Raw genomic sequence first — 27,041 nt, 5'->3', positions numbered from 1 at the left:
GGGAATGAAAGTCATTCCCTATGCCTTGCCATAGGTTCTATAAAATATGCCATGCTGTGTACCAGATCTATTGTATACCCTACACTGTTTTTGGCAAGGGAGTACAATAGTGATTTAGGAGTAGATCACTAGACAGCGGTAAAATTATCCTTAGTGGAACAAGGATATTTTTCTCGATTATGGAGGTGACAAAAAGGTTCGTCGTAAAGGGTTACGTCAATGCAAATTTTGTCACTGGTCCAGATGACTCTAAATCTCTATCTAGATACATATTGAAAGTGGGAGCAATTAGCTAGAATAGCTCCGTGCAGAGCATTGTTGACATAGAAATTTGCAAAATACTTAAGGATCTGAATGTGGCAGACCCGTTGACTAAACTTCTCTCACAAGCAAAACATGATCACACCTTAGTACTCTTTGGGTTTAATAAAATAGTGATGTGAACTAGATTATTGACTCTAGTAAACCCTTTGGGTGTTGGTCACATGACGATGTGAACTATGGGTGTTAATCACATGGTGATGTGAACTATTGGTGTTAAATCATATGGCGATGTGAACTAGATTATTGACTCTAGTGCAAGTGGGAGACTAAAGGAAATATGCCCTAGAGACAATAATAAAGTTATTATTTATTTCCTTATATCATTATAAATGTTTATTATTCATTCTAGAATTGTATTAACCGGAAACATGATACATGTGTGAATACATAAACAAGCAGAGTGTCACTAGTATGCCTCTACTTGACTAGCTCGTTGATCAAAGATGGTTATGTTTCCTAGCCATAGACAAAGAGTTGTCATTTGATTAACGGGATCACATCATTAGGAGAATGATGTGATTGACTTGACCCATTCTGTTATCATAGCACTTGATCGTTTAGTTTATTGCTATTGCTTTCTTCATGACTTATAAATGTTCCTATGACTATGAGATTATGCAACTCCCATTTACCGGAGGAACACTTTGTGTGCTACCAAACGTCACAACGTAACTGGGTGATTATAAAGGTGCTCTACAGGTGTCTCCGAAGGTACTTGTTGGGTTGGCGTATTTCGAGATTAGGATTTGTCACTTCGATTGTCGGAGAGGTATCTCTGGGCCCTCTCGGTAATGCACATCACTATAAGCTTTGCAACCATTGCAACTAATGAGTTAGTTGCGGAATGATGTGTTACAGAACGAGTAAAGAGACTTGCCGGTAACGAGATTGAACTAGGTATTAAGATACCGACGATCGAATCTCAGGCAAGTAACATACCGATGACGAAGGGAACAACGTATGTTGTTATGCGGTTTGACCGATAAAGATCTTCGTAGAATATGTAGGAGCCAATATGAGCATCTAGGTTCCGCTATTGGTTATTGACCGGAGACGTGTCTCGGTCATGTCTACATAGTTCTCGAACCCGTAGGGTCCGCACGCTTAAAGTTCGATGACGGTTATATTATGAGTTTATGTGTTTTGATGTACCGAAGGAGATCGGAGTCCCGGATGAGATCGGGGACATGACAAGGAGTCTCGAAATGGTCGAGACGTAAAGATCGATATATTGGACGACTATATTTGGACATCGGAAAGGTTCCGAGTGATTGGGTTATTTTCGGGAGTACCGGGGAGTTACGGGAATTCGTATTGGGCCTTAATGGGCCATACGGGAAAGGAGAGAAAGGCCTCAAAGGGTGGCCGCACCCCTCCCCATGGGCTGGTCTGAATTGGACTAGGGAGGGGGCGTGCCCCCTTCCTTCCTTCTCCTTTCCCCTTCCCTTTCCTTCCCTCCTACTCCTACTACTTGGAAGGACTCCTAGTTCTACTAGTAAAGGGGAAATCCTACTCCCGGTAGGAGTAGGACTCCCCTAGGGCGCGCCATAAAGAGGGCTGGCCCTCCCCCTCCTCCACTCCTTTATATACGGGGGCAGGGGGCACCCCAAAGACACAACAATTGATCTCCTGATCTCTTAGCCGTGTGCGGTGCCCCCCTCCACCATAATCCACCTCGGTCATATATCGTAGCGGTGCTTAGGCGAAGCCCTGCGTCAGTAGAACATCATCATCGTGACCACGCCGTCGTGCTGACGGAACTCTCCCTCAAAGCTCGGCTGGATCGGAGTACGAGGGACGTCATCAAGTTGAACATGTGCAGAACTCAGAGGTGCCGTGCGTTTGGTACTTGATCGGTCGGATCGTGAAGACATACGACTACATCAACTGCGTTGTGCTAACGCTTCCGCTTTCGGTCTACGAGTGTACGTAGACAACACTCTCCCCTCTCGTTGCTATGCATCACCATGATCTTGCGTGTGTGTAGGAAAATTTTGAAATTACTACGTTCCCCAACAATTCCTTCTATGCGAAGTTTCCATTAATTGATGGTATTTTATGAACACGCTACCGCTTCTCGCCATTTCCTCACCTGTTTCCTGCCACCCAACGATATTGCGCATAGGCGGCGTGCGACACACAGAGGCGACAAGCGCAGCCTGTATCACACCCACCTTGTCCAAGCATGCCAACCCACCAAAGCGCCGCCTCTGCCATCAACCTCGTCGACAAGGAAAACGAGCAGGCGCCACGACCCGTCGAGGCCGAGGGGCTCCCCAGATAGGTTTGCAAGATAATAAAGAGCAAGTAAATAAAAGGTAAGAAGCAATAAATTAAATATAGCGAGTGTGGAGAAGTGGTGGTAGGAGTTGCGAAATTGCCCCTAAGCAATTGACTACTTTACTAGACCGATAGCAAGTTTCATGTGGGAGAGGCCACTGCTAGCATGTCATCCCTTACTTGGAATTCTATGCACTTCTGATTGGAACTATTAGCAAGCATCCGCAACTACTAACGTTCATGAAGGTAAAACCCAACCATAGCATTAAGATATATTGGTCCCCCTTCAGTCCCGTATGCATCAATTTCTATGCTAGGCTGAAGCTTCTGTCACCCTTGCCCTCCAATACATAGTCCTATCAACATACAACTAACCCTATGATGTGATCCACGCGCGCGCTCATATGATGGGCACCAAAGGACAATAACATAACCACAAGAAAATTAAATCAATCATAGCAATTCATCAACTACCGATAGGACAACGAAAATCTACTCAGACATCATAGGATGGCAACACATCACTGGATAATAATATTAAGCATAAAGCACCATGTTCAAGTAGAGGGTACATCGGGTTGCGGGAGAGTGGACCGCTGTAGATAGAGGGGGGAAGGTGATGGAGATGTTGGTGAAGATGGCGGAAGTGTTGGTGTAGATCGCGGTGATGATGATGATGGCCACGGCAGCGTTCCGGCGCCACCGGAAGAGAAGGGGAGAGGGGGGCCCTTCGTATTCTTTTTCTTTGACCTCCTCCCTAGATGGGAGAAGGGTTTCCCCTCTGGTCCTTGGCCTCCATGGCATGGGAGGGGCGAGAGCCCCTCCGAGATTGGATTCGTCTCTTTGTCTCTCTCTGTTTCTGCGTTTTCAGATTCTACCCTTTCACCATTTCTTATATTCCCGGAGATCCATAACTCTGATTGGGCTGAAATTCTAGCACGATCTCTGTCCGGATATTAGCTTTCTTGCAGCGAAATAAGGGCATCAACCGCCTTACGGGGTGGCCACGAGGGTCAGGGGCGCGCCCCCTACCTCGGGGCCCCCTCGGGTATCGTCTCGTGTGGATTTTTCTTCCCAAAAATCACATATATTCCAAAAAAATCTCCGTCAGTTTTTATCCTGTTTGTACTCCGTTTGATATGGATATTCTGCGAAACAAAAAACATGCAACAAACAGGAACTAGCACTGGGCACTGGATCAATATGTTAGTCCCAAAAATAGTATAAAAAGTTGCCGAAAGTATATGAAAATTGAATAATATTGGCATGGAACAGTAAAAAATAAGAGATACGATGGAGGCGTATTAGCATCCCCAAGCTTAATTCCTGCTCGTCCTTGAGTAGGTAAATGATAAAAAGATAATTTTTGATGTGGAATGCTACCTAGCATAATCTTGATCATGTATCTAATCATGGCATGAATATTAAGATACGAGTGATTCAAAGCAATAGTCTATCATTTGACATAAAAACAATAATACTTCAAGCCTACTAATAAATCAATCATTTTTTTCAAAATAACATGGCCAAAGAAAGTTATCCCTACAAAATCATATGGTCTGGCTATGCTCCATGTTCACCACACAAAATATTCAAATCATGCACAACCCCAATGACAAGCCAATCAATTGTTTCATACTTTTGATGTTCTCAAACCTTTTCAACTTTCACGCAATACATGAGCGTGAGCCATGGATATAGCAGCATAGGTGGAATAGAATGGTGGTTGTGGAGAAGACAAAAAAGAGAAGATAGTCTCACATCAACTAGGCGTATCAACGGGCTATGGAGATGCCCATCAATAGATATCAATGTGATTGAGTAGGGATTGCCATGCAACAGATGCACTAAGAGCTATAAGTGTATGAATGCTCAGACTAAAAACTAAGTGGGTGTGCATCCAACTTGCTTGCTCATGAAGTCCTCGGGCGTTTGAGGAAGCCCATCATCGAAATATACAAGCCAAGTTCTATAATGAAAATTCCCACTAGTATATGAAAGTGATAACTCAAGAGTCTCTCTATATGAAGAACATGGTGCTACTCTGAAGCACAAGTGTGGTAAAAGGATAGTAACATTGCCCCTTCTCTCTTTTTCTCTCATTTTTTATTTTTTTTATTTTTTGGTGGGATTCTTTGGCCTCTTTTTTTATTTGGGCTTCTTTGGCCTCTTTTATTTATTTTTAAAGTACGGAGTCTCATCTCAACTTGTGGGGGAATCATAGTCTCCATCATCCTTTCCTCACCAGGGCAATGCTCTAATAATGATGATCATCACACTTTTATTTACTTACAACTCAATATTACAACTCGATACTAGAAGAAAGATATGACTCTATATGAATGCCTCCGGCGGTGTACCGGGATGTGCAATGATCTAGCGTAGAAATGACATCGAAAAACATACAAGCCACGAAAACTTCATGCTAGCTATCTTACGATCATGCAAAGCAATATGACAATGAATGCTCAAGTCATGTATATGATGCTGATGGAAGTTGGATGGAAATATATCTCGGAATGGCTATGGAAATGCCATGATAGGTAGGTACGGTGGCTGATTTGAGGAAGGTATGTGGTGGGTTTATGGTACCGGCGAAAGTTGCGTGATACTAGAGAGGATAGCAATGATGGAGGGGTGAGAGTGCGTATAATCCATGGACTCAACATTAGTAATAAAGAACTCACATACTTATTGCCAAAATCTATTAGTCATTGAAAAAAAGTACTACACTGTCAGGACCCCGACTCAATGACACATCGATCTAGCATGTAACACCTCATATCACTTTGCGGCCTCACGCACGGTATTCCCACGGGTGTCGCCTTACCTTTGCCCGGGACCGTTTGCGCCTTTTGGCACACGTATATGACAGTGTCGCTAGCATCCATATGATAAGGAGCCCGGGCTGACATGGCTAGTCGTAAACCCAAAGCGGCACAGACTTACAGGGACAGGCATCCATGACCCAGCATCGAACGTGTCGGTCATCAGCGAGTGAAACCAGGCTGTAGCACTGGGCTAGCAGGACTCCGGTGAACCGGGCTGTAGCGGGCTAACAGGACTCCGGTATTCATCGCGTGACATTTCCCCAAAGGGACAGACACAGGAACGAAGAAGGACACATGCCGGCCAGCCTAAGTGTTCCGGAGCAGTAGCAAGCTACCATGGCTCGGTGGAAACACTAGGAGACATTTCCCCGTAAGAGAGGCTACTAAAGATAAACAACTAGATGGTCAGATCCCACACATACCAAGCATTTCAATAACATACACACAATATGCTCGATATGTGCAATACAACATGGCATCACAAAATGACTCTACGACTCAAGTAGATTATCAATAGGCTCCGAGGAGCGAGATATTACAAACATGGGTCTCATGACCCAACACTCAGAGCATACAAGTCAAAGCACAAGCCGAAGCTATCATGTCTGAGTACAGACATCTATAAATGAAAAAGGCTGAGAAGCCTGACTATCGATCAGATCCTGCCGAGGGCACAAGATCGTAGCTGAGGTATCAAGCTAAACGTCGAAGTCCAAGCGGAACTACTAGTGAGACTGAAGTCTCTCTGCAAAAACATAAAATATGCAAACGTGAGTACAAATGTACCCAGCAAGACTTACATCAGAACTAACTACATATGCATCATTATCAACAAAGGGATGGTGGGGTTTAACTGCAGCAAGCCAGCTTTGACTCGGTGGCTATCCTGAACTACGACTGCAAGTAACTCTTTTGAGGTGGCGCACACGAGTCCACATATTCACCATATCAATACACCACTATGGATCCGCTCACGTCTCCCTACGAGAACGCCATCCATAGCACTCACGCTTATCTTGCGTATTTTAGAGTATCCACTTTCACTTGTCTATGAACTGATATAAGCAACCCAGAAGTCCTTTTCCGCGGACACGGCTATTCGAATAGATCATATTAACCCTGCAGGGGTGTACTTCTTCACACACGCTCTCACCACTTACCGCCGTTTACACGACATGTACTCGGCAACCTTCAAGCGGAAGCCCAACGTGGGTGTCGGCCACGACCTACCTAATCACCTAAGTCTCTAGTCCAGGTTTATCGCCTATTCGGGTTCCATCCATGAGGAGATCCGGCCGGAGTTTCGCTCACAGCCCCAAACGATGTGAACAAGGTTCCCGAGACACCAAACGGGCGCCCGGTACACCGTGCCACGTGCCTACCGCATCACAGCCCACCCCTACGGTCAGCGCTGCCCACGGCCTCCAGCATACTACAAACACCAGAAACTACTTGCAACTCCTGGACAGAGGACAAGGGTGATCAAGAAGCCGAGAGGGTCCATTGGTTTCGGGCCCAATGCGTGGTAGTAGCTGAATCATGGATCACAAACACAGAACTCAGTTCCTGAGGACGGCTGCAATGAGACAACCCACCATGTACTCCTACATGGCCTCTCACCGCTACCTTTACCAAATCGTGTTCACACACTTAGCTCACACACAGTAGGACATGTTCACACACCTCTGATTCATCCCCGATGAATCAGACCTGACTCAACTCTAAGCAGTAGCAGGCATGACAAACAAGCATGAATGAGTAGGCACATCAGGGCTCAAACAACTCCTACTCATGCTAGTGGGTTTCATCTAATTACTGTGGAATGACAGGTCATGCAGAGGATAAAGGGGTTCAGCTACCGCAGTAAGTAACAAATATGTTGTTGTTGTCCTAATGCAGTAAAAGAGAGCAGGAGCGAGAGAGTAGGATTGTATCGGAATGGACAAGGGGTTTTTGCTTGCCTGGCACTTCTGAAGATAACATTGAGTCTTCATCAGTGTCAACGATCACATCATCGGTATCACGTCTATCGAGAGGGGACAAATACCGGCAACACAGAAAGGAACACAATCAATGCGATGCACAATATGATGCATGATCATGACATGGCAAAATGAATGTGTTTTGGGCTAATGCAACTAGCAACAGATTATTGAAGTTGGTTTGAATATAAAATTCAAATTCAAACTCCATATGTGATTATTCAAATGCCATTTATATGATTTGTGCTAAACAGCATCTATAAGTTGTTCTAACATGCATGAAAATGGTACAGATGGATTCCTTGAATTTTTCTGATAATTTTTCATATATAAATTATTTAATTTGGAGTTACGGTTAATTTTCTATGATTTATTGAAGTTTTAGGCATTTTCTGGAATTTCAGAATTAAATTAAATCCAGAAAATACTTATGACATCAGCACTGCGTCATGCTTGCATCAGCAAGTCAACAGGGCTGCCCCGGGTCAAACCTGACCAGGGGGGTCCCATTAGTCAGTGACTTAGGGCTCGTTTAGGTCGCTGGCAGGTGGGCCCGGTCAACAGACACATCAGCCTGGTCAACTCCGACGTGTGGGGTCGGTCAAAGTGTGACGGGGCCAGGTCAAACTGACCTATGGGGCCCACAAAATTAATACTAATTTAAACAGAAATTAAGCTAATTAACTTTGGCACCGGGGCCCACGTGACAGTGGCACCAGGGGGTGATTACCGGGGTGTTTAGGACCTAGTTAAGTGGCCACGTCGGCACTCGCCGGGGTTCAGCCGGCGACAACCAAACCAACGGCGGAGGCTCGCCGGAGTTGAGCTACAGGCAATGGTTGGACGCGCGGAGGCCACCAGGAGGTAGCCCGTGCTCTTCCGCATCCAACGGAGCAGGAAGGAGCGGACGGGGTGCGGTGTACTCACCGGAGTCGAGCTCGCGGCGGCGGCCGGAGCTCGGGCAACAGCGGAAATGGCGCTATAGGGCATGGCAGGGAGCACCCGTGGTTGTTTCGGGTTCGCAGGAGCGCGGTGAGCACGCTGGTGATGCTCGAGCGAGCGGCCGAGCTCATGTGCACGGAGCTCGTTGACCATGGCGGCGGCGAGCCTCGGTGGAGGTGGGGAAGCTAGCTAGGGGAGGGGAACGACGGGGATTCCAGGGGGAAAATGGAGAGTGGCTCACGTAGGGACTAGCAGAGTCGACGACGAGGTCGGGGAAGCTCTGGACGACGCGAATCGGATGACGGCGGTCGTCGGGGCAGAGGACGAAGATGGCGATGTTGCAGTCGTCTGTGGCCTTCTCCGTCCGCGTGCGTCATCTTGGAGACGAAGCAGAGTCCGGCGGTGACACATGACCCATCGGTGAAGCCTGGGGTGCGCGGTGGCTATGGATGCGACGGCGGCGCCCTCCGGTGGCTCTCGGTGGTGCTCCAAATCGAGAGAGGGAGAGAGCTAGAGCGAGCAGAGAGAAGGGATAGCGGTCGAGGGGGTCGAGGGCATTCCAACGGTGCACTGGAGAGGTCGGGGGCGGCTGGGACACGTCGAAGCAGGAGGTGGCGACCGGCGACGCGCGCTCTGCCACGACTTGTCCTCCTGGCGAGGGGTTGAAGACAAACCTGCCCCTCGCTAGGTTGGGCTGGGCTGGCTCTAGTGGACTGGGCTGCTGGTGGGCTACCAGGTAAGGCCAGGTAAGTTCTACTCCTTTTATTTTTTTCTGTTCTGTTTTCTATTTTGTTCTGTTTTGTTTTAGTTTAGTAAAATACTAAACCATTTTAATAAATTCTGTAGTTTATTATGTGGCTTACTAAAATATATACAAAGCCACTCACAAACTTCCAGAATTATTTGGAGTCATATTTAATATATATTAAATATAAATCCAAAGAAAATAGTTATTGGATTAATTCAAATGGCCAAAATAAATATTTCTGTGACTCCAAAAATATTGGTTTAAATTTTACCTCTCACCAATATTTCCATGGAATAACAGGAACATTTTCTTGGACTCATTTGATGAAATTTAAATGTTGGTTATTTTTAGAGGTCTTCTGAGGCTTTGAAAATTCCTCAATTCAATTTCATTTGAATTTAAACATGATGCTCACATGAGGTCTAGCCTAGTGCATTACCAGAAGCTAGGGATGTGACAACTCACCCCCACTAAACAAGAATCTCGTCTCGAGATTCAAGCGTAGGGTAGGCTGAAGGGGAAGCGCAAACTAGTATAAACTTCACGATCCCGGTTGTACTTCAAATGAACGTTGATTTGAACACCATCTTTGTCTTGTCGTCTTGCTCTGAGAACTCCAGCTAATCATGACAAGAAGAGGAAAGGAAAACTCTGGAAGGATCGGTCTTCTCGAAGATCGAACAACTCAGGATTAACTCACGGGATGTGACATAGCAACATCTCTCGAGCTGAGAGACGAAGCATACCTCTAGAGGGATGGAGTGGAGCAGGTGACGAGGTTCACTAGGTAGACAACAATTCCAGACTTAAGAATATGGTGATCGGTTGTCAACATAGCGAGGAGTTGAATTGCCATGATACCACGACGAAACATCCTGGAGGAGGGTGATTCGTAGATTATTATCTTAAGTGGCAAAAAGAATTACTTTTGATTCAGAGATCATTGAAACTCTTTAAACCAGCCTAAGACAATTCTCGAGCGATCGTTTGGAGGGGGTCGGTAGAATGGCATACTCAAACTTGGATGATGTGGATTACCTTGTTGAAGACAACGTAATGGATGAATTTTGCTTATCACCGGAAATGGAAGAGACCCATGGTAGAATGGCACATTGGCGGTGCAAGCTGGGAACAAAATGCAAATGCTGGAAATGATTCTGGTAACTGGGGAAGAACCCAACAATAGAGAGTGAATTCACTGTTGGAGTGGTTATAGCATAACCGAGGAAATCTGGGGCAATCCCAGCTAGTGCCGATGATAAGACGTAGCGCTTGTGCGTGCTCTCAAGAACTTGAGCATTTCCAAAATCATCAAGGTTTTACCAACATCCGTGTCAAGGATCCTGGCAACACAACTTGCTACCATGATGAATGATGATGGATGATGCAGATGCAAAGGAAGATAACACCTTCTCAGATTACACCTTAGCGAAGCCAAGGAACAAAATCTGGATGATCGACTGAGAGACATCTAGCACTCCGCTTCTAATGTTCTCCTTGATGTGCTAGTATAACCCATTCATAGATATGGTTTGATATCTAAAACATCAAGTAAAAGATCGGACTTCGGGAACACAAAAATCCATAGGGGCAACTAGGGAGTAAATCCTACGAAATCCCTAGGGGGGGGGGGTGGCCAACTTCCTCAATCAAGATATTATAATAACAGGTCTTCCGGCTGGGTGTGTTGGCCACGACATCCACTTTACCGGTTTTCGAGGGACCGATATTATAGTTCTTGGGAAATGTTCCAAACCATCATATCTGCCTGAGATTCAGATCTGGTTGGTGTCAGGATATTCCAGACTCATCGAGTCTAGGAAGAAAAATGAAAGTTTGCAACACAATTCGACGAGACAACGCTGTGAGATTCTCGGGGAATGAACTACGATAGCAAGCTCCAAAACATGAGCTGGTTCTGCTACAAACATGTGAACACGTTGTCCCAGACAAGCATGACCACGAAGTAGTCTTATAATAAAACACTACCGAGTTCAGGTGAGGAACCATCAACGAGGATATCGAAATCCTTGCATAAGGCATGCTCTTAAGAAGGAACTTCTTCTCCTTGAACAATTCAATCAGTGGCTTGGTGTGCTAGGGACACATATAGATTGAAGGTTGCAAGTCTTCAAACCACAGAATTCTTCGCACGTGTGCATGACTGATTTGGAATGATTCCAAGAAAACAACATTGACTTTCTCGAATCCACGGCGGCAACTTGCATCAGATGCACATGAATTAAAGGAAGTCACTACCTTCATCCAAACATATGCTTCATGAGCTAGCATGAACAAATGCTTTCAAAAGTTTCCAACACTAGCTTAATGTTCAGCAAAATTATGGAGAAGACAAGGATGTTGTCAATGGGCACAACAACAATTCATCTGGGTTTCCTTTTAAAAGGAATTCCATAGTTAAGTGAACAAGTGATAGCATTGGTCAGGCCAAAGATGTAATGGTATATGCTCGAGGGATCAACCACGAATAAGACAACATTACGAGCATCGTTGGTACTGATTTGATTTGACGATAGCCCACACTCAAATCAAAGGATTGATAAGGCAATAGGTCCAGCAACTGATCACAGGGACCAACCGATGAAGATATCATCTTTCTTCAACACACACTACACAAGAATATCCCTTTGGAACGAACTAAGTCAGGCAAGCTTCTACCTTCCAACTCTCCAAGTTGTTGTCTAGCTTAACCAACTAGCTCAGGGATATCCATCACAGATTCTTGGAGAAAGGGTGGTTTACAATAAACCAACTTGATCACGAGCTCAACATAGCGGTCAGGTGACAACCTGGTAGTACTTCCGAGAAGATCTTCGGAAAATCACGAACCACCGATATGTTACTAAGCTCGAGAACAATCTTGCTTTTCGGGGCAAGATGATATGATCAAGTGAGCGAGGGCTTGACAAGATCCTAATTCATCAATCGAAGGGTGCACCGAAATAAGGACTAGGTAGCACGATCAGTCTTAGAAGGATGATTCAAAAACCAACATACTAAGAATGAAATTATTATCCTTTAACTACCAAGCAACGAGGTTGCTGGGAGTATTGATCTCACACATCACAACTCATTTGTCGGTATTCCGGTTGCATCAACACGAGGGCCGAGGAATGACTAATGATGGTGAGAAGTATCACTGTACCAAGAGTTCATAGGATGGTGTGCAATTCCTATAACAATCTCGATATAGAATAAGGTAATACTCCAAGGTAGAACAGAACCAAAAGCTGGATTAGCAATTAGATCTGTGGAGCACAACTTCTTTGACCCAATCCTGGATATGGAAGAGGTACTGGAGTTTGTTTCTCCAAGTCATTCAGGACAGAATGGCTTGACGGACCACAAGAGTAATAGGCATCGATAAACGAACGCACGCATACTCTTGACTATCAATTGATAGACGAGGGTCAGAATGCAACTACGGAGAACAACTCAAAGGAACATATAATTTTCTGAGTTGTGGATGCATAGATTAGTATGTCGAACCAAGTTCAACATATTTCTTCCGGATAACCCATGTAGAAAGGTAGAACTGGCAGAGTCACGATTTATGAATGGAGAACTCCTCAAGAGTACTCTAATTGTGATTTTTTTTTGATCCAATAAACATCTGCCATAAGTAGTTCATGGTATTTGGAAGAAGAAGATACCACGGACTTCAAGGACTATCGCAAAGGTTACTAATATCCTAAAGGCACTAGCAATTACTATCAACATGAAGTAGGTAGAGTGAATCTCGGGTTCAGAACCCAGGAGTAGAATACCTACTACTAAGTAGCATCACGGGATGCTTTCGAGAATAAAAGCCAGAATCATCACACTGGGACACAAAACATTGCTAGATTACTAGGTGACTCCCTAAAACACCTAGGGTCATAATAATAGCTCCAACATATATGTCAAGGCAATAATTTACCTCAACTCACCGATTAGTGTGGTTAATCTGGCCCAAAGGAACATCGGAATGGGAGGAAGGAATTTTGCAAATGCTTCAGACTATTCAGAAACGTGGGGTGACTCGGACAGCATAACGACTGTAAATGCTCAGAAAAGATTTGAGACATTCACAAAAATGGTGGCATAACCACTCAAAGGCACAATATCAAGGTTTCGAGATCAACAATTTAACATACGGAAGTAATAGGAACTGAAACGAGGCTTAAGTCCAACAATCTTATAAGTCTATGGATTAGTAACACGTGATCCTGATGGAAAGAAGAGATAGCCTAGTTCTTAATCCCCGTAGGAAAGATAAGATGACTCAGATCAGAAGGCATAAGGTATAAGGAGTAAAAAGAGCCTTACGTTCCATCCCACAATCAATTCCCTTATATAACTAAGAATTTCTAGACTCAACTTCGACCAGTTTGGCTTGGTAATCCTACAGGCAGTCAAGCTCTGATACCAACGCTGTCAGGACCCCGACTCAATGACACATCGATCTAGCATGTAACACCTCATATCACTTTGCGGCCTCACGCACGGTATTCCCACGGGTGTCGCCTTACCTTTGCCCGGGACCGTTTGCGCCTTTTGGCACACGTATATGACAGTGTCGCTAGCATCCATATGATAAGGAGCCCGGGCTGACATGGCTAGTCGTAAACCCAAAGCGGCACAGACTTACAGGGACAGGCATCCATGACCCAGCATCGAACGTGTCGGTCATCAGCGAGTGAAACCAGGCTGTAGCACTGGGCTAGCAGGACTCCGGTGAACCGGGCTGTAGCGGGCTAACAGGACTCCGGTATTCATCGCGTGACATTTCCCCGAAGGGACAGACACAGGAACGAAGAAGGACACATGCCGGCCAGCCTAAGTGTTCCGGAGCAGTAGCAAGCTACCATGGCTCGGTGGAAACACTAGGAGACATTTCCCCGTAAGAGAGGCTACTAAAGATAAACAACTAGATGGTCAGATCCCACACATACGAAGCATTTCAATAACATACACACAATATGCTCGATATGTGCAATACAACATGGCATCACAAAATGACTCTACGACTCAAGTAGATTATCAATAGGCTCCGAGGAGCGAGATATTACAAACATGGGTCTCATGACCCAACACTCAGAGCATACAAGTCAAAGCACAAGCGGAAGCTATCATGTCTGAGTACAGACATCTATAAATGAAAAAGGCTGAGAAGCCTGACTATCGATCAGATCCTGCCGAGGGCACAAGATCGTAGCTGAGGTATCAAGCTAAACGTCGAAGTCCAAGCGGAACTACTAGTGAGACTGAAGTCTCTCTGCAAAAACATAAAATATGCAAACGTGAGTACAAATGTACCCAGCAAGACTTACATCAGAACTAACTACATATGCATCATTATCAACAAAGGGATGGTGGGGTTTAACTGCAGCAAGCCAGCTTTGACTCGGTGGCTATCCTGAACTACGACTGCAAGTAACTCTTTTGAGGTGGCGCACACGAGTCCACATATTCACCATATCAATACACCACTATGGATCCGCTCACATCTCCCTACGAGAACGCCATCCATAGCACTCACGCTTATCTTGCGTATTTTAGAGTATCCACTTTCACTTGTCTATGAACTGATATAAGCAACCCAGAAGTCCTTTTCCGCGGACACGGCTATTCGAATAGATCATATTAACCCTGCAGGGGTGTACTTCTTCACACACGCTCTCACCACTTACCGCCGTTTACACGACATGTACTCGGCAACCTTCAAGCGGAAGCCCAACGTGGGTGTCGGCCACGGCCTGCCTAAACACTCAAGTCTCTAGTCCAGGTTTATCGCCTATTCGGGTTCCATCCATGAGGAGATCCGGCCGGAGTTTCGCTCACAGCCCCAAACGATGTGTACAGGGTTCCGTGACACCAAACGGGTGCCCGGTTTACCCGGCCACGTGCCTACCGCATCACAGCCCACCCCTACGGTCAACGCTGTCCACGGCCTCCAGCATACTACAAACACCAGAAACTACTTGCAACTCCTGGACAGAGGACAAGGGTGATTAAGAAGCCGAGAGGGTCCATTGGTTTCGGGCCCAATGCGTGGTAGTAGCTGAATCATGGATCACAAACACAGAACTCAGTTCCTGAGGACGACTGCAATGAGACAACCCACCATGTACTCCTACATGGCCTCTCACCGCTACCTTTACCAAATCGTGTTCACACACTTAGCTCACACACAGTAGGACATGTTCACACACCTCTGATTCATCCCCGATGAATCAGACCTGACTCAACTCTAAGCAGTAGCAGGCATGACAAACAAGCATGAATGAGTAGGCACATCAGGGCTCAAACAACTCCTACTCATGCTAGTGGGTTTCATCTAATTACTGTGGAATGACAGGTCATGCAGAGGATAAAGGGGTTCAGCTACCGCAGCAAGTAACAAATATGTCGTTGTTGTCCTAATGCAGTAAAAGAGAGCAGGAGCGAGAGAGTAGGATTGTATCGGAATGGACAAGGGGGTTTTGCTTGCCTGGCACTTCTGAAGATAACATTGAGTCTTCATCAGTGTCAACGATCACATCATCGGTATCACGTCTATCGAGAGGGGACAAATACCGGCAACACAGAAAGGAACACAATCAATGCGATGCACAATATGATGCATGATCATGACATGGCAAAATGAATGTGTTTTGGGCTAATGCAACTAGCAACAGATTAAATGAAGTTGGTTTGAATATAAAATTCAAATTCAAACTCCATATGTGATTATTCAAATGCCATTTATATGATTTGTGCTAAACAACATCTATAAGTTGTTCTAACATGCATGAAAATGGTACAGATGGATTCCTTGAATTTTTCTGATAATTTTTCATATATAAATTATTTAATTTGGAGTTACGGTTAATTTTCTATGATTTATTGAAGTTTTAGGCATTTTCTGGAATTTCAGAATTAAATTAAATCCAGAAAATACTTATGACATCAGCACTGCGTCATGCTTGCAGCAGCAAGTCAACAGGGCTGCCCCGGGTCAAACCTGACCAGGGGGGTCCCATTAGTCAGTGACTTAGGGCTCGTTTAGGTCGCTGGCAGGTGGGCCCGGTCAACAGACACATCAGCCTGGTCAACTCCGACGTGTGGGGTCGGTCAAAGTGTGACGGGGCCAGGTCAAACTGACCTATGGGGCCCACAAAATTAATACTAATTTAAACAGAAATTAAGCTAATTAACTTTGGCACCGGGGCCCACGTGACAGTGGCACCAGGGGGTGATTACCGGGGTGTTTAGGACCTAGTTAAGTGGCCACGTCGGCACTCGCCGGGGTTCAGCCGGCGACAACCAAACCAACGGCGGAGGCTCGCCGGAGTTGAGCTACAGGCAATGGTTGGACGCGCGGAGGCCACCAGGAGGTAGCCCGTGCTCTTCCGCATCCAACGGAGCAGGAAGGAGCGGACGGGGTGCGGTGTACTCACCGGAGTCGAGCTCGTGGCGGCGGCCGGAGCTCGGGCAACAGCGGAAATGGCGCTATAGGGCATGGCAGGGAGCACCCGTGGTTGTTTCGGGTTCGCAGGAGCGCGGTGAGCACGCTGGTGATGCTCAGGCGAGCGGCCGAGCTCACGTGCACGGAGCTCGTTGACCATGGCGGCGGCGAGCCTCGGTGGAGGTGGGGAAGCTAGCTAGGGGAGGGGAACGACGGGGATTCCAGGGGGAAAATGGAGAGTGGCTCACGTAGGGACTAGCAGAGTCGACGACGAGGTCGGGGAAGCTCTGGACGACGCGAATCGGATGACGGCGGTCGTCGGGGCAGAGGACGAAGATGGCGATGTTGCAGTTGTCTGTGGCCTTCTCCGTCCGCGTGCGTCATCTTGGAGACGAAGCAGAGTCCGGCGGTGACACATGACCCATCGGTGAAGCCTGGGGTGCGCGGTGGCTATGGATGCGACGGCGGCGCCCTCCGGTGGCTCTCGGTGGTGCTCCAAATCGAGAGAGGGAGAGAGCTAGAGCGAGCAGAGAGAAGGGATAGCGGTCGAGGCGGTCGAGGGCATTCCAACGGTGCACTGGAGAGGTCGGGGGCGGCTGGGACACGTCGAAGCAGGAGGTGGCGACCGGCGACGCGCGCTCTGCCACGACTTGTCCTCCTGGCGAGGGGTTGAAGACAAACCTGCCCCTCGCTAGGTTGGGCTGGGCTGGCTCTAGTGGACTGGGCTGCTGGTGGGCTACCAGGTAAGGCCAGGTAAGTTCTACTCCTTTTATTTTTTTCTGTTCTGTTTTCTATTTTGTTCTGTTTTGTTTTAGTTTAGTAAAATACTAAACCATTTTAATAAATTCTGTAGTTTATTATGTGGCTTACTAAAATATATACAAAGCCACTCACAAACTTCCAGAATTATTTGGAGTCATATTTAATATATATTAAATATAAATCCAAAGAAAATAGTTATTGGATTAATTCAAATGGCCAAAATAAATATTTCTGTGACTCCAAAAATATTGGTTTAAATTTTACCTCTCACCAATATTTCCATGGAATAACAGGAACATTTTCTTGGACTCATTTGATGAAATTTAAATGTTGGTTATTTTTAGAGGTCTTCTGAGGCTTTGAAAATTCCTCAATTCAATTTCATTTGAATTTAAACATGATGCTCACATGAGGTCTAGCCTAGTGCATTACCAGAAGCTAGGGATGTGACATACGTGCATGCTCCTAGGGGGATAGATTGTTAGGAAAAGACCATCGCTCGTCCCTGACCGCCACTCATAAGGAAGACAATCAATAAATACCTCATGCTCCGACTTCATTACATAACGGTTCACCATACATGCATGCTACGGGAATCACAAACCTCAACACAAGTATTTCTACTAATCCACAACTACCCACTAGCATGAATCTAATATCACCACTACAACAAAAACCCACCTATAACAACGCATATCTAGCAACGAAAGTCGAGATGCATTGAGTTAAACAAACCTCCCACCTCCCCATGAAGGATAACCTCCCTGTATCCACCTCGGTCCAAATATCACGCAACCAACACGCAGCCAAGCAGGAAAAAAAAGAACCCAATCTCTTATCTCCCCACCACCTCTCTCCCCGATTCACATCTCCCACCCGAGCTCCACCACAACGCCGCCGCCGCCGCCGCCTCTGATTCGAGGAAACTCCGGTGCTCCCCTTCACCACGCCTCACCAGCTCGTACCCCCTCTTGTTCTCCTCTGGCCCCGCCCCCAACCCCCACCGCCACGACATCCTCCACGCCTCTGCATGGCGCGACGGTTCATTGTTGTAGCTCATGTGCTTAGCCCATCAATCCCACTTCCACACGCGATCGGCTACCAGCTAGGCTTGATGGCGCTGTTCCACCTTGGCTACCTCGACTCCGATGTGACGGTTTAGTAAGGCACCCTCCCCTCTGCTCTTGCCATGCCGCTGCTTTGTGGCATGGCATCTTGCCATGGATAATTCTTTGCCAGCCATTACGACAATGATTAATGCTGCCTTATCACTTGCCTGATCCGCCTTTGTGGGTGCTGGCTTGCACCGACAGCTACACCACTCCACGGTTTGTATTCCTCACTATTCTCATATGTGCACAGAAATACTGCTACCTAGGGGTAATTCAGTCATCTGGGTGTACGCATACAAGTGATTCACCACATGGCTGTATGTGTTGATTCAGGAAAATGTGTGCGTTCTCTTTTTCTAAATAGTTCTATCTTGTGATACATTAGATTTTAATTTTTCATGTAGCTATGTGTGTGGATAATTAATTAATATATCCATGAAGATGATTAGACTGTCAATTGAATAAGTTGATAGTATCTCTGGATATCCTAGCTGTTAGTTTCTGACTATTTATAAAAACCATTCCTTCTAGTATCATTTAATAGGTGACCACTATTATGTACAACATCATGATTTTTTTTCGAGAAAGAAAACAAATATCTTCTTATCGGTGTTATGAAACCTTACTGATTTCCTTGTAATAATCTATGAATAAGCCCCACATGCATCTCTACGTCCTATTATTTCTCTTTATCTTTATTTCATAATCCTTAATTTCATCTCTCCTTGCTAGTTCTGAAATTGACTTCGCATCAGCCAACATTTGTCTGTTTATTCTTTCTCTTAACACGTAAATCCTCAGGTTCAGAATGATGATACTAGCTAGTGCTTATGGTATCACTTATGATCCACTAATTTAGATATGTAAAACTTAAATGGTCTTGCAAGTACTTATGAAGCGAATCCATCATTCTTTGCAGTGCCAAAATTTCTTACATATTCATCTTTGGGAGAAATATCAAGGCATATAGTGGGCTACTTCTGCAAAAGGAGGTACGACAGCATGATTCCAGCTGGGTAGTAAACATGTAGGTCATTTCCATGACATTATCTGCAATGTAATTTAAAAACCGAGGTTGAAAAAGTTTGTGTATTCATAATTCAGATTTGTCTTATTCCCAAGCATCTATATAAATTAAAATCATGTGAAAACATACTTGTTATCATTTAATAGAACCACCTGATTTAGCTTTGTGGGAATTATGTTCTCTCAACCTAAAATAGCACGGACACGGGGACGGAATGACGGGGATACGCATACAAGGACACGGGATACATTATTTTTCAAAAACAGTCGTTCGGGGATACGGTGAGTATCTAAAATAAATAAGAAATATACAGAGTCAAAATAGAAAAAAACAATGAAACACTGCTGGGTCTGGATCCCACAGAGGATAGTTCGTATCTACGAACACCAGGGACCAGGCTGTCCTTTGATCTCACCCACGGACGGGTGGCCCCGGGGGTGGCGCTCCCTGATGCCATGATCCCTAGAAACAAGTAGAAATCATTCAAGCGAGCACAACATGGGGAAGCAAAGCAGCCTCTCAATTGAAGGAAATCATGTCACAAATATGAAGAGGTTGAGGAGAGGTTTTTGGCCTTGGGGTTACCTGCTCGAGTGTGGTTGCCTCCGAGAGCAGAAGCTGCTAGGGGTGGTGGTCGAGTCCAGGTGGCGGCGGCGCGTTCGCTGCTGGTTAACAGCAGGTCCTTCATTATGTGGCATGCGTGCGTACGAGTTTGTATTGTGCCGAGGCTATTATTGGGCCTCCCGAGTCCCTCAACGTATCCCAGCCGTATCGATGCTTTTTTCTATTTTTTTAAATTCAGGAATCATGGGATGCTGCGGGATACGTGTATCCCAGCTTATCCAGGCGTGTTGCCGTATCCCGCTGTACTAGGACATCAAATCGGCAGATTTTGCCGTATCCATGCTTTGTAGCTCTCAACTTCAAGTACTTCTAGAAATTTGAAAATCTCTACATTTATATGTATTGTTTTGAGAACTGCAGATCTTTCTTTGCAATCAAGGATGCTATATTTGCCGATGTACATAGTTTTTGGCATGTACCTCACTGTATCTTCATTATATTCTTTGTAAGGTGTTTAACACGTTTAACATAAGGACGCTCTTTTCAAAAGGCCCTCTTTTCTCCATCTATATAGCATAGTGCTATGGCTAGGACTGTAAACAGTGATCAAATTATGATATTTCATAGCTCTTTAGAGGTGATGATATATGTTGGATGACGAAACAAGGATATTGTTCTGGTGCTTGCTTCGACTTGGGTGTTCAGAGAAGTGAAACTTTAACTAATCTGTTTAGGGAAGCAACATATTGCATTTAAATTTATTTGCATCTCCTCTATGATATGGAGATGCAATCATCCATCTAAAGACAAGGTATGCTCATTTCTCTATTGTATGAATTCAACATGGCTGAGCAACAATTTATTTGCTCATACTTTTTTCAATATTAATGCTTATTGCAGTTCCTGCTTAGCTTGGGAAATCCAAAGAAGAATGTTGCCCTTGCTACACTCCAGAGCACTGACCTATAATATAAAACAAAAAACTATGGGTGTTGACTTGGTACTCCCTCCGGGAGTAACTGTTTCTTGGTTGACATAACCACTAAAACAAAATTATTAGTCATATAGTAAGATTAACTATCACATGTCCTCCAACCTTTATATGTTGCTCTTTTGTTTAAATTTTACTTCCCTGTTAATTGATTTTCTTTGATGGTACCTTGCTATTCTCATTTCTTTGTTGTTGTAGATTGCCAAGATAAATCGATGATGCATGGCTCAGAAGTTGATTACAAGATCGAGAAGGTGGCTACTACTAGATAGTTTCAGATTATGTTTTGGAATGTAATTTTTAGGGTCAATGTTTCAAACACTATGTGTTTAGATGGCTGAGTCGTTCAGTGCAAGGTTGAGAATCAGACTATTACTAGATAGTTTCACATATTGTAATCTGTGTATCATGTTCTTTGTAAAGCAATCAAGTTGATTTAATATATGTGACCTTTCTCATTGTTATGTTTGTGTCTCCTATGCATTATCAACATTAATGCAATAAGTTCTACATGCTAATATACAAAATACCATTAATTGTCCAAGCAATACGATAATTCTTCTAGGCATTACAATGGTCATTTTCTAGGCTAGCCACCAACGCATATGAAGTGTTGTTGTGCTCTAGCTCTATATGTTGCTATCTTACAACACTTATTTATGTCGTTTACCAACGCATGTATATATGTTGGTGTAGACCTTTGCAACGCCACCAATGGCAACGCATTTTAATCCGTTGGTGTAGACCTTAGCAACGCTTATATGGACATACGACAACACATTGATGCGTTTCCAAAGGGGGGTTCTTGTTGTAGTGCACCATCTTTATATCACAAAACTATTGCAAGGAATCAACCATATCATATTCAGTGATCTACAAGTTTTATGTAGGAATTTATGACTAACCATGTGAATGACCAATTCCTGTCATCTCTCTAAATAGATATAAGTGAAGAAAGAGAGTTTAAATCTTTCTACAAAAGATACGCCCACGCTCTAACAAATATAAGTGAAGCAAAAGAGCATTCTACAAATGGCGGTTTTCTATGTAAAGAGAAACAGGCAATCCAAACTTCAAATGATATAAGCGAAGCACATGAAGAATTCTATAAAGCCATACTCAAAAGATATAAGTGAAGTGCAATGAGCATTCTAAAAACCAACCAAGGACTATCTCATACCAGCATGGTGCATAAAAGAAAAATGAAAACTAAATGCAAAAGACACTCCAAGATTTACACATATCACATGAATGAAACGAATCCGAAAACATACCGATATTTGTTGAGCTTAGACACTTGAGTCTCCTTGAATATTTACTTGGAGTTCCTCGGGCATCCCCAAGCTTGAGCTCTTGCCTCTCTTCCTTCTTCTCACATCGAGACCTTCTCGATCATCGAACACTTCATCCATACAAAACTTCAACAGAAAACTTGGTAAGATCCGTTAGTATAATAAAGCAAATCACTACTCTAAGTACTGTTGCAAACCAATTCATATTTTGTTTTTGAATTGTGTCTAGTGTAATATAACTTTTTCATGGCTTAATCCATAGATATGAATTGATAGTTTCATCAAAACGAGCAAACTATGCATCAAAAACAGAATCTGTCTAAAACAGAACAGTCTGTAATAATCTGAACATTCACCATACTTATGATACTTGAAAAATTCTACCAAAATTGTTAAAAATAAACAATTTGTATATAAAGACATTGGAAAAAGAATCAGAACTATTTGACGTTCCAGCTAAAAATGTAAAATCGCGCACTACAGCCAAAGTTTCTGTCCTGCACCATACAAACCATCAAGCAAATGTAAACATCCTAAAGTCAAACCTTGGCACATTATTTTTATAATAAAATGGAATTGTACAAGGGGATAAATACTTTTGTTAAAAATTTTCTGTAATCAAGATTCACAAAGTTGTCGTGAGCATGAACAAAGTTCAAGGAGCTCTCCCACTTCAACAATGCTTGTCTTTCTCACTTTCGCTTTCCTTTTTGAAAAAGTTTTGGATTCCCCTCTTTATTTTTGTTGTTTTAAAACTATATGAAAGCACTCAACAGAAATAAATGACTCTCTAAAACTTCCGGTTTGTCTCCCTGGCATCGCTTTCTTTAAAGCCATTAAGCTAGGCATATAGTGCTCAAGTAGTGAATCCACCCGGATCCCAAGGTATATCAAAGCCAATTTTAATTAGCAATGATTTGTAATTTAGTAGTGAGCACAAAGCAACATATATCATGTAATGACGAAGTCTAACTCTCTTCCTATGCATCGGCATGTCATAAAAGAACAATTCTTGCACACATGGTAAAGGCCAATGCATAGTATAAACAATTTCTTGCAATTTTATCATGTGGGAAACATAGAGAGGTGGAGATATAGTTCCTCTCTCATAATAATTGCAAGTAGGAGCAGCAAGCACATGCATATTATATCTATCAAAATTATCATGTGTAATAGTAAAACGCAACCCATCAATATAATCCTTAATAAGTGCAAACTTTTCCGATATAGTGTAGTCGGGAGAATTCAAAAATATAATAGGACTATCATGCATGGGTGCAATAGCAACAATTTCATGTTTAACATAAGGAACTATAGCAAGTTCATCTCCATAAGCATAATTCATATTGGCATCTTGGCCACAAGCATAGCAAGCATCATCAAAAAGGGATATTTCAAGAGAATCAACGGGATCATAACAATCATCATAGAAATCATCCTTCGGTAAGCACGAAGAGAAATTAAACAATGTATGAGTTGAACAGTTACTCTCATTAGAAGGTGGGCACGGGTAGCTAATCCGCTCTTCCTCCTTTTGTTCTTCGCTCTCCTCCTCATCTTTTTCATCCAATGAGCTCATAGTTTCATCAATTTCTTCTTCCATAGACTCCTGCAAAATATTAGTCTCTTCTTGGACAGTGGGGTAGTCCTCAATATCTGGTTCAACATAGGCATTAGAAGCATAATTATCATAGCAATATTTAAGTATGGCAAAATTTTCAGATTTGTAAAGAGTAGCATCATACGTTTCAATCAAAGAAGCAATTTCATAAGCACCCTTAAAAGCAACAAATTCTTCAATTTGTTGAACATCATAGTAATTATAAACACCCTTAGCATACGAAGATACGATTCCATTATCACTAAACTCACATTGATAGGGAAGGTGTTTCTTAGGGTTTTCAGAACAACAAGTAATATCATATATTTCGCATAAATTCCAAGCATAGCAGTGCAAACGATGAATTTGACCCAGTAAAATTTTCCCTTTTTCAGATATTCGGTTCGCACATAACAAGCATGCTCATCTAAAGATTTGCCCTCAACTAATGTAGTTGGGGTTTCAGCACGAGCAATTAGGGATCAAAGACGATCCAAGTAATAAGCTTCAGTAGTGTGATAGATTTTGAGTGGTTCTTCAACCATTGGTTTAGTAGGTACAACTAATTTTTTTGGTATTTTGTGTTTCCTACCCATAACTAAAGATAGAAAACAACTAAGAACAACAAATAAAAATTACTTAGTGATAAAGCAAACAAGCACACACGAGAATATTCACCCCACGCTATTGTTGCCCGGCAACGGCACAAGAAAAAGGTCTTGATAACCCACAAGTATAGGGGATCACAACAGTTTCGATAAGTAAGAGTGTCGAACCCAACGAGGAGCTAAAGGCAGAACAAATATTCCCTCAAGTTCTATCGACCACCGATACAACTCTACACACGCTTGATGTTCGCTTTACCTAGAACAAGTATGAAACTAGAAGTACTTTGTAGGTATTGTTGGATAGGTTTGCAAGATAATAAAGAGCAAGTAAATAAAAGGTAGGGGCTGTTGTAAGTAAAGAAGCAACAAAGTAAATATAGAGAGTGTGGAAAAGTGGTGGTAGGAGTTGCGAAATTGCCCCTAAGCAATTGAATACTTTACTAGACCGATAGCAAGTTTCATCCCTTACTTGGAATTCTATGCAATTCTGATTGGAACTATTAGCAAGCATCCGCAACTACTAAAGTTCATTAAGGTAAAACCCAACCATAGCATTAAGATATATTGGTCCCCCTTCAATCACGTATGCATCAATTTCTATGCTAGGCTGAAGTTTCTGTCACCCTTGCCCTCCAATACATAGTCCTATCAACATACAACTAACCCTATGGTGTGATCCACGCGCGCGCTCATATGATGGGCACCAAAGGACAACAACATACCCACAAGCAAATTAAATCAATCATAGCAATTCATCAACCACCGATAGGACAACGAAAATTTGCTCAGACATCATACGATGGCAACACATTATTGGATAATAATATGAAGCTTAAAGCACCATGTTCAAGTAGAGGGTACAGCAGGTGGTGGGAGAGTGGACCGCTGTAGATAGAGGGGGGAAGGTGATGGAGATGTTGGTGAAGATGGCGGAGGTGTTGGTGTAGATCGCGGTAATGATGATGATGATGGCCACGACAGCGTTCCGGCGCCACCGGAAAAGAAGGGGAGAGGGGGCCCCTTCGTCTTCTTCTTCCTTGACCTCCTCCCTAGATGGGAGAAGGGTTTCCCCTCTGGTCCTTGGCCTCCATGGCATGGGAGGGGCGAGAGCCCCTCCGAGATTGGATATGTCTCTTTGTCTCTCTTTGTTTCTACGTTCTCAGATTCTACCCTTTCACCGTTTCTTATATTCCCGGAGATCCGTAACTCCGATTGGGCTGAAATTTTAACACGATCTCTATCCGGATATTAGCTTTCTTGCGGCGAAAGAAGGGCATCAACTTCCTTACAGGGTGGCCACGAGGGTCAGGGGCACGCCCCCTGCCTCGTGCCCCCCTCGGGTATCGTCTCACGTGGATTTTTCTTTGCAAAAATCACATATATTCCAAAAAAATCTCCGTCAGTTTTTATCCCGTTTGGACTCCGTTTGATATGGATATTCTGCGAAACAAAAAACATGCAACAAACAAGAACTGGCACTGGGCACTGGATCAATATGTTAGTCCCAAAAATAGTATAAAAAGTTGCCAAAAGTATATGAAAGTTGAATAATATTGTCATGGAACAATAAAAATTATAGATACGACGGAGACGTATTAGCCCTCAGCGCCGTACTTGCACCAGAGGCCGGCCGCGCCGTACTTCCACCGGACACCCGCCGCACCGTTCTCATGGGTGCCACCGTTCGCCTTTTCCGCGGCCCGCTGGATGGCAACGTGCTGGTCTGTAGGCTCGACCGCCTCCTTGGCCCAGGTGTTCACCTGGGCGCAGTAGAGGAACATGGCCGTCGCATCCTCGAGTTGGTGATCTTTGACGAAATAGCCAACTTGGAGCTCGAGATAGCGCTCCGGATGTACCACGAGCGTTTTGACTACTTGGACGAACGCCTGCATGAGTTTAGGCAGAGCCAACAGCTACCGTAGGCAAGGGCTGCTGGTCATGGTCTCATGGACGCGTTTTTTTTGAAAAGTCATTTCGACATGGATAGCTATGTATTCACAGCAATCATAGTATTGCTTTGTTCATTGCTCTGTTTCAATGTGTGTACTCTGTTTTCCATTCTTATATGTTCTATTTCAATGTGTGTGTATGCGCTTTCCATTCTATATATGTGGATGATAACAGTTAGATTCAAATTACTATACAAAAACAGATAGAAAATGGAATTCATAATATATATATATATATTAAATGTTCATTAGTTCATCACCCATATATATAGGGTGGGTCTATTCTAACAACACCCCTTAAGACCTTATTCCAACAACACCTGTGCTTATTCTGCTAACACCCCGACCATAGCCACCCGACCTGATGACACACCCACCCACTGGTCGTGCCCATTTTCTTCCCCCACCTCACCGCCTCTCTCCCTCCCTTCCCCCACCATTCTCCACCTTCTCCCCACCTTCTTCCCGCAGGCGCACCCCACCCCGCCCAACCCCCACTCCGCCTGCCGTCGGCCAACTCCCGCCCAGCGAAATCACCGTGAGCTGCCCACTTCCGCCTGATCCCAATCCCCACCACCT

The sequence above is a fragment of the Triticum aestivum genome, chromosome 2A (genome assembly GCF_018294505.1).
Source record: "Triticum aestivum cultivar Chinese Spring chromosome 2A, IWGSC CS RefSeq v2.1, whole genome shotgun sequence".
NCBI lineage: Eukaryota > Viridiplantae > Streptophyta > Magnoliopsida > Poales > Poaceae > Triticum > Triticum aestivum.
The sequence above is the reverse complement of the archived record's forward strand: the minus strand, read 5'-3'. Positions refer to the sequence as shown.